This window comes from Panthera onca, chromosome A3, assembly GCF_046562875.1.
Source record: "Panthera onca isolate mPanOnc1 chromosome A3, mPanOnc1 haplotype 2, whole genome shotgun sequence".
Taxonomy (NCBI): domain Eukaryota; kingdom Metazoa; phylum Chordata; class Mammalia; order Carnivora; family Felidae; genus Panthera; species Panthera onca.
The window spans coordinates 15949507-15958229 of NC_138341.1; the positions used below are offsets into that span (position 1 = coordinate 15949507).

Here is an 8723-nt window from a genome sequence, read left to right on the forward strand (position 1 = left end):
ATCCTGAAGGAGGCCCTGGTTGCAGATACTTCCTCTGTTGCCTCTGATCCTGCCATCTTCCCAGGTCCTGCTTCGGTCTCCCCATGCCAGATGCTCCCTGATGCAAGGGGCTCCCAGAGACCCTGGGTGGTCTTCACGTCCTCTGGTCCCACTACGACTGGCACTGAGCTCAGTGCACAAGGGAGTGCAGGGCCAGGCTGAGCTGTTTCCGGCACCCTGGGTGTAGACAAATGAACCGCATGTGGGAGGTCCCCACTGGAGTCCAGCCCAGCCCAGGATGCTGCGGCTCGTCCCTGGGCCTCATCTTGGGAAGGCAGGTCCTGCCGCACAAGGCCCCAGTCCAGGCCCAGACCCGCCCTGCTGCTCTGGGTACAGCCTCTACTCTGAGCTCCACTCCCCCAGGCTGGAGAGGGGGGTGAGCCCAGAATGTTCTGTGATTAAGGCTGTGGGTGTTGGCTGTGACTGTACGAAAAAAGACCAGAGTGTTTCCAGTAAAACACTGAGTGATCTAGAAAGCAGTGACCATGCCCACCACATGTATTCTTAGAAATACCAGAAAGCTCTTGACGAACTCAGTCTTGGAAACTGGGCTTTGGCAGAAGACAAGGGGGTCTGCGAGAGACAACCCCCCCAGGGCCCTGCCCTGAGCCGAGAGCAGTCTTCAGGGAGGCCTGAGGGGGCAGTCGGGGAGGGCTGTCTGCAGCATCCACGCTGTCCTGGAGCGTCGCGGTGACCTGGGGCCATCTCCCTGCCATTCAGCTGCCTTTCGGGCCCCAGAGTCCTCTGTTTGATAAGCATACCTGTGTCACATGCTCTCTTCCCTTCTTGAGGGATTCCATCTAGCATTCCCCCTGCTGGGGTCTCTCTGGAGGCTCACGGGGTCATGGTTTAAAGCCTCTAAACTTTAATTCCTGGCCCTTGGCTTTGGGGAAGCGTGAATCAGACTACACCACCCTTGCTTATTCCTTCAGCAAGGGCTTGGGAGGGGGGGGAGGGGAGGAGCCTGGGGCAGAGAGACTCTGACACTGTTCCGGGCCCCCTGATGAGCTCAAGGTGGCAAAGTCAAGTGTATAGGTAACTGTAGCAACAAGTGGGAAGGGACCAGAGAAGCCACCAAAGGTTTATACATGGTAAGGAAAGAGAGGTTTGGCACAGCTGTGTAGACTAGGGCAGGCTTCCTGGAGGAAGGGGCATTAGACTGAGACTTGAAAGATGGATTTTTTTTTTTTTTTTTTTTTTTTTTTATCTTGAGTATTGACAATAGGAGCAGGCGATGTGAAGTGGGACGAGGCCGGGACTGTGTCAAGCAGACCTGGTCCGGGTCCCATTCCCGAGGGCTGGTCCTTTTCTCCCTGAGCTTATTTCTCACCAGAAGAGGAAGAACACTGTGACGAAACCATGAAGTGACATGGGAGAAAACGCCCGGCTGCGGGGGTGGGGGCGCCTATGGGCAGTGCCCCAGTTATGCTCACTTGTCCCGAAGGTGGTGATGACCTGGCGGGCGCTCCAGGTTGCCTCCAGGCGGCTCTGGCTAGTCTGGTGGCACCGGTTGGCAGGGAATCATTAGATACCAAGCACCCTCTCACAGAGTAAGCTCAAGAACACTGCCGTAGGAAGAGGTAAATATTGTCACTGTCCAGAGCCATGGGGGGGGGGGGGGGTGGGGACCAGCACTGTCTGTGTGTCAGCGAACACAGCCTGGAGAGCTCCATGCCCGCGCCTCTCTCCACGGGAAAGGGAAGCCGAGGCCTGCGCCCAGTCACGCGGGGCACCAGAGGGGTTCTCAACGGGGCTCCGTCCTAACGTGGCTCCAGTCCTCCTCCTGACAAAAGACCCCTCCCTGTGTCATGGCTGGAGGCAACTCCGAGCCAATATGTCCATCAGGAGGAACAACTTACATCCAGCAAAAAGACATCTGTTCACACTTTTCTCCTCAGATCTAGCTGTTCATTCGAGGCCTTCTGCGCATCGAAGTGGTCCGGGGCCTGGCCTCCTGGGATGAGGCACAGCATCGAGGAGCACAGAAGCCTTTTGCCGTCCCTGATAACCGGGCCCAAACCATTGCTTCAATCCACAAGCAGCTGTGGAACAGCAAACAGGGGCATCCTTGAGTTCGTTACCACGTGGTTTCCAGGCAACCGTTGGCCAGGCCAGCTCTGGGTCCTGACACCCAGCTGCAGGCGAACGTTGAGAGACTGGGGGGAATCGAGGGAGGGGGGCTCTGACGGGGTCTTACTTCCCGCAGGATGACAGCGAGGTGGGCTTTGCCTGCCAGCTGTGGTGTAGAAACTCTCGCGGGCACAGAGCATTGAGGATTTGACCACCGCCGTTCCTTCCGGGGCAGCGATGGGGCTACAGATCGCCTACTCTAACTCCCCTGTATGAGGGAGGAAACTGAGGCCCAGGGAGAGTGGCAGGGGCCAGGAGCGGGGACGAGGAGCCTGGGGCCTGAACTGAGAGGAGTTTAGAAAACCTCTAACCTGGGTTTGTGGTGGCAGGGGGTGAGGGAGGGGGTGGGGTGGCTGTAAAAGGGCAGCGGGAGGGGTCCTTGTGGTGATGCAACCTTCTGTACCTTGACCGCGTTGTCAGTGTTTCAATGCCCTGGTTGTGGTATTGCAGGATAGTTATGCAAGATGTGACATGGGGAGAAACAGGGGAAAAGAAGACGCAGGATCTCTCTGTATTTTTCTTTCTTCCTTTCTTTCTTTGTTTTTCTTTCTTTTCCCTTTTTCTCTTTCTTTTCCCTTTTCCCCTTTCTTTTCCCTTTTTCCCTTTCTTTCTTTCATTTTTGAGAGAGAGAGAAAGACAGAGTGCGAGCAGGGGAGGGGCAGAGAGAAAGGGAGACACAGAATCCGAAGCAGGCTCCAGGCTCTCAGCTGTCAGCACAGAGCCTGATGTAGGGCTCAAACTCATGAAATGCGAGATCATGACCTGAGCTGAAGTCAGACACTCGACCGACTGTATTATTGTTTCTTGTAACTGCATATGAATCTACAGTGATGTCAAAACAAAAAGTGTAATTAGAAAAAAGAAAGGAGGAGAAAACTTCAGAGCTGGATACACACAGAGGTCTGAGGGGCAGAGGAGCCAGTCCACAGTGGACGGCTGAGCTGGGTGAAAAAGGCCTGTGCCCAGCACACCTCTAGGGGACGGTGTGCCATGGTGCTCAGCTGGACTTGCTCTGTGAGCAGTGGCGTCCGGGCCCAACAGAGTGAGTGTCAAAGGGCGAGGCAGAGCTGAGAGGGTGGCCGAGGGTGGGTGCTGCAGGAGGAAGGGTGAGGAAACCACCGAAGACCCTTCATGACTAGTGAGAAGGGGTGTGGGGCAGTTGGGGGAGGGGTAGTGTCTGCCCTGTGGCCCAGTGTGGAAAAGCACTGTGATTGCAATCAGCCAGCCATCGGAGAACAGGAGGACCGAGGGCTCTGGGATATCTCTGAACCAACAGCTATTTACATTTCCACAGGGAAGAATTTAGGTCAGATGCCCAAAAGGCAGGGCTTGGCGGCAGAAAGTGCTATCAGAGGGTATTTAATGAGCCATTGGGCTGTGCAGCCTGCAGCTTGGTCAGAAGCATGCGGACTTGCTCCTTGTGTCTGCAGTCAACCCTGCTGAGCACCCACAAGGTAGCAGGCACTGGAGGAGACTCGTTTACACCGACACCCCTTCCTCGGCCCGGGGCTGGTGACATGGAGAGCAGAGAGATGACTTTAGTAGCAGATGAGATTGAGTCTGCCAAAGGGACTGACAAGGGCTGGGAGCTCTGTTCAATGGCACAAGGTCTGTGGTTTGCAAATGCCTATTCATAAATGCCCTAGACAGAGCCCAGTCACTGAGGTTCCCTTCTGCACACTAAATCAGTGTTCCTGAGCCTCATGTGCCTAGGAAACCCTCCCACATCTTCAGACCTCAATTCTGTTCCCCTTAAGACCCCCACTCTATCTAACACTTCATGTTCCAGCCCAGGCAGGGAAGGCAGCATTCTCTGAGGGTGCCTGCCGCTGACCATGATGCTGCTGGAGGAGCCCCTGTCCACCGGGCAGGGAGGCTGACGGGGCCGATCGCCCTTGTACCCAGACCCTGCCCAACATTCTGAAACCAGGCCTGCAAAATTGCCATCGGCCCTGCTGGGCTTGCCTTGTGCCTGCTGCTCAGGCAGTTCTGGGGGACAAAGCAGACGGGAGGTGGAGGTGGAAAGACCCACATGCTGCCCTACATAGCTCCTGGCCACACTGATGCCATGTGAACTCATCTCACAAAGCCAGAGATAATTAGATAGTGGGTGGGCACCCGACCCATCTGGGCTGCAGGCTGGTGGGAATGTTGACATGGGGAGGTTCTTTTTGAAGGAGAAGGAGGTTCGACCCCAGTGTTCCATAGGCTGGGGGCGTAGATGGATCAGGGAAATCTCAAACAGGGGAAGGAGAGGAAGGGTGAACGGACCGGGTGGGCACCTGGTGTGTTGTACAGGATAAGCCAGGAGGGTTCCATTTAACTTCCTTGATGGTCTCCTGGTCCACCTCATCACTAAGGAGGCAGCGTCACCTCCGATTCAGATGATGGAAGCAAGGCCAGGGAAGATAAAGGACCGCCCAGGTGCTCTGAGCCAGTTGCCAGAAGAAACCTGCTTCTCAGCTGTACTGTACCCAGGCCAGCTCCTACGGGCTGGAAAGGAGAGAGCTCCCCGGAGGAGGCATGGAAAGGCAGCTGGGATGAAGGCTGCAGTCCGACTGCAGAAAGCCTCAGAAGTCAGAGCAGGAGGCTCCCGCGGTGATGTCGGCTAAATGCTCCACAGTTCCCTCATGACGGAAAGCCTGGGTCCTCCCCAGCAACCCTCCCTTTACTGCTGACTCTGGCTTTGCTTCTGGAGGGAGCTTGTGGTGCAAGGCACGAGCACGGGCTGGGACTCCACTCTGGGCTCTGGCACCTCGTAGCTGGGTGGCCCGAGCAGATGCCCTAAGCTCTCTGATCCTCGGTTTTGTCCCTATAGCGGGATCTAATAATACACTGCCAGCTGCTGCAAGCATTGGAGGTACTGTACGCAGAGTGCTGGGTACACGAGCACGCGCAGCAATGAGGAGCTATTAATATTGTGTCAGCTGCTGGAGACTCTGCTTCTTCCTCAGGGTCCCTGTTTCAATCACCCGATCACCTCCACAGGGATTGTTCAACCCTTGTTAATGCTGCGGGATGGAGGTGAATCTCCCAAGGATTCAGACGGGGCCCTGGGGTCTGGGAGATGCCCTGAACATAAGGAAACCGAGCGGTGGCCCTAATCCTGCATCTCACACGTCTTCCACAGCATCCAAGAGGAGCTGCCGATGTGGACAGCTGGTCCCGCAGCGCTCCCCCTCAGAGGGGCTATTAGCTGGGTTATGCATCCATTTGTAATGAAATGGAAGTGTTTTGATTTCTCTAGGAAGCCGGATTTTCTCCCCGATCCTTGCTGCTTTCATCCTTGGACATGAAACGGCTTGTTCTAATCTCATATGAAGGGGCAGCAGTTTATAAGGCGCCCATGAAATCTGATCACCAACTCGGCTCCCAGGCGGCAGCTTTGATTGCTGGGAGGGAGCAAGGCGTCCCCTGCTCGGCGCTAATAGCCCCATGCATTATTGAAGAGCCACGTTTCGGTGGCAGACACGTTCAGGGAGATACCCAGATTGCAGGCTGGAGTGTCAGCTGCTGGCCTCGCTCCGCGGTGACGGAGCTCTGTAATCGGGCAGAGCCACTAAAAATAGGCTGTCTGTGCAACTCACCCCACCCTTGCCACAGACTAGTTGGGGGCAGCTGACACGGAACGTGCAGATAAGGCAAAACCACCACTTTCCAATTCTCTTAATGGCTGTCCCTCTGATCCAAATGTCTGAGGAATGAGCTGCTGCCCAGGGAATTTCCTTCGGTGGGTGCACATCTGATTCCTCAGCTGAATATGGGCTGGGCTGTGGCCTGTGGTCTCTACTCTTGGAGGAGGACACAGATCCCTAGGCTCTGAGATCTGGGGCAAGGCAAAGGTTGGGACTTAATTATTCCCGAGAATTTGCTGGAAACACTAAGGGGAGTTGGGCAGGCTCACCCTACTCATCCTCACTTACTGTTTGAGGTAGATAACCTGGTCAACCCCTCTTTCGTTCCCTCAGAACCTATTGCTTCATTATCTACAACGTGCCAGGCACTGAAGCTGTAACAGTGAACAAGGGCAGATGGGGTTCTCAGCTGTGGTAGATGGCCTTCAAGTGACTCCTGGATTCATGTACTCACATAGACCCGTCCCACACTGATTAGGCCCAACCTGTGTAATCAGTAAAATATTATGGAAACGATGCAGTGAGGTGTCTACAGCAATTTCATAGGAGACATCGCGGCTTCGGCCTTGTTCTCTCGGATCATTTGTTCTCCGAGAGAAGCCGGCTGCCACGTTGTGAGGATACAGACTGCCCTATGGAGAGGCCTAGCAGCCATCTTGGAAGCGGATCTTCTAGCCCCAGTCAAGCCTTTGGAGGACGGCCACCCTGGCTGACACCCTTGTGAGAGAGCTTGACTCAGAATCACCCAGCTAAGGTGCCCTCAAATTTCTGACCAATAGGAACTGTGAGATAATAAATGTTTCCTATTGTAAGCTGCTACGCTTTGGGGAAATCTGTGGCAATACAATAGCTGATGTACTGGTCTTCAGAGACTATCACGGTCTGATTGGGAATTAGATAGTGGTTACTTCCACCAATAGCTATAAAATGGCAACTATGAAAGATGCTCTATGTGCCTCCCTGAGGGGGGACTGACCTAACTGGAGAGGTCAGAGAAGGCTTCTGGAAGGGAGTGGTGACTGACCTGAGGCTAAAAGGCAAGTACAGGTAAAGTAGGTAAAGCAGGTGAGGAAAGGCACTCCAGGTAGAGAAGCAGCTTGAGCCAAGGCCCTGAACTGAAAGGGAGCCCAAGGCACAGGAATTTCAGGGAAGCCAAGGAGGTGAAGGGCAGTGAGGGAGGGAGGCACACAAGTGGACGAGAAGGCAGATGGGGCTTCTACCACTGAAGGGTTTGCTCCTCAGCCTAAATGCCATGGATATCCCCGAAGGGGTTTTACAAAAACGAGTAACATGCTCAGATCTGTATTTGGAAGGTTCTCTTAGTTCTGGTGGAGACTGGTTAGCAGATTTTAGTAGATGGGGCTGTGGCAGGAGCCCAGGAAGGGGATGGGATATCTAGAACCATTAATGGTTGGTGTTAATGAACGTAGAGAGAGGTGGACACGTTGAGAGATACTCATGAGGTTGAATTGAGGGTATTTGTGATAAAATGGCCATGGGGGTGATGGCAAGGGAGGTGCCTGGGAGGAGTTCTAGTTCATACAACAATCATGGATGATCTGGGGATTGAACTGGTATGAGAGATTCAGAAAAGCGCACCTAATGGGGCAGGGGGCTACATGACACTGACATTCTGTCCAGGAAGTGCCCGGTGGTCTCAAGGGCACAGGTCCGCCCACCACCTGCTTCTGGGCATGGCCCTGTCCTATCAGAGCTCACAGTCTAGGGGAGCAGATGGTACCCCTGCAGGAAGCACTGAGGGACTAGGAGATCAGTTTGCTTCTTCCAAAGGGCGGATGTGTCAAAACAAGATCTAGGGCAATGGCCCCTGTGGGGCCCTGACATTTTTTCCAGGGTGCCTGGGGATAAAATTATTTTCATAACTGTACTAAGACATTCTTTGCTTTTTTTTCTCTCATTCTTTCATATGATAAAGGGGAGTGTCCCAGAATCCATGTGGCGTACCATCTTGCTGGGGACTGAATGTAGAAGCAGATATAATCATCTAGCTGTCCATTAAACCAGACACTGAAGACAATTCCACTCTTGTCACTAATCATTGTTTTAGAAAACACAGTAATTTTTCATACAAATATACATGTTAAGACATAATAGATTTATTATTGTTTTTAAATAAATTAATACATAATTTAAACATTTCTCAGCTTGGGGCACCTGGGTGGCTCAGTCAGTTGAGTGTCTGCCTTTGGCTCAGGTCATGATCTCATGATTTGTGGATTTGAGCCCTGCATCAAGCTCACTGCTATCAGTGCAGAACTGGCTTTGGATCCTCTCTCCACCTCCCTCTCCGCCCCTCCCCAAGCTCTCTCTCAAAAATAAACATTTAAAAAATTTTTTAAAAATTTCTCAGCTTTAGGGCTCCCTGGGTGGCTTAGTTGGTTGAGTGTCTGACTCTTGATTTTGGCTCAAGTCATGATCTTGTGGTTCATGGGTTCGAGCCCTACGTTAGGCTCTGTGCTCATGGAGCTGCTTTGGATTCTCTCTCTCTCTGCCCCTCCCCCACTCATGTCCCCTCTCTCTCTCTCTCTCTCTCTCTCAAAATAAATAAATAGACTTAAAATTTTTTCTCAGCTTTAATTTCTATCAATAGCTAGCACCCATCTAAACAGAAGCTTTTATGGGTCCTCAATAATTTTTAAAAGTATAAAATAGGGGTCCAGAGACCCAAAAATTTGAGAACTGCTGATGTGGAACAAGGAGGTCCTTTAACAACCAGGGTCCTTTTCAGGCCCCTCTTTCATCAGTAGCTGAGTCGTTAACAAGATGTCACAGTACAGTTATGTTGGAAACGTGTACTTTGGACATGAATGGCTGTAGTGATCAGGGAAAGCCCCCCTACCACCTCCATCCATGGTGTTCATGACCGTTTGCCCTGGTTGCAACACAAACCAAAGGATA

At 52.9% G+C, this 8723-nt stretch overlaps 1 long non-coding RNA gene across 1 annotated transcript; it reads left to right on the top strand.

Moving 5' to 3' along the window:
• The first annotated feature begins 754 nt into the window (after positions 1-754).
• Positions 755-8356, top strand: LOC132689699 (uncharacterized). Its single transcript, XR_009615122.3, has 2 exons — positions 755-1619; positions 1938-8356. It is a non-coding gene; the product is annotated as an uncharacterized LOC132689699 (long non-coding RNA).
• Positions 8357-8723: the final 367 nt, after the last annotated feature.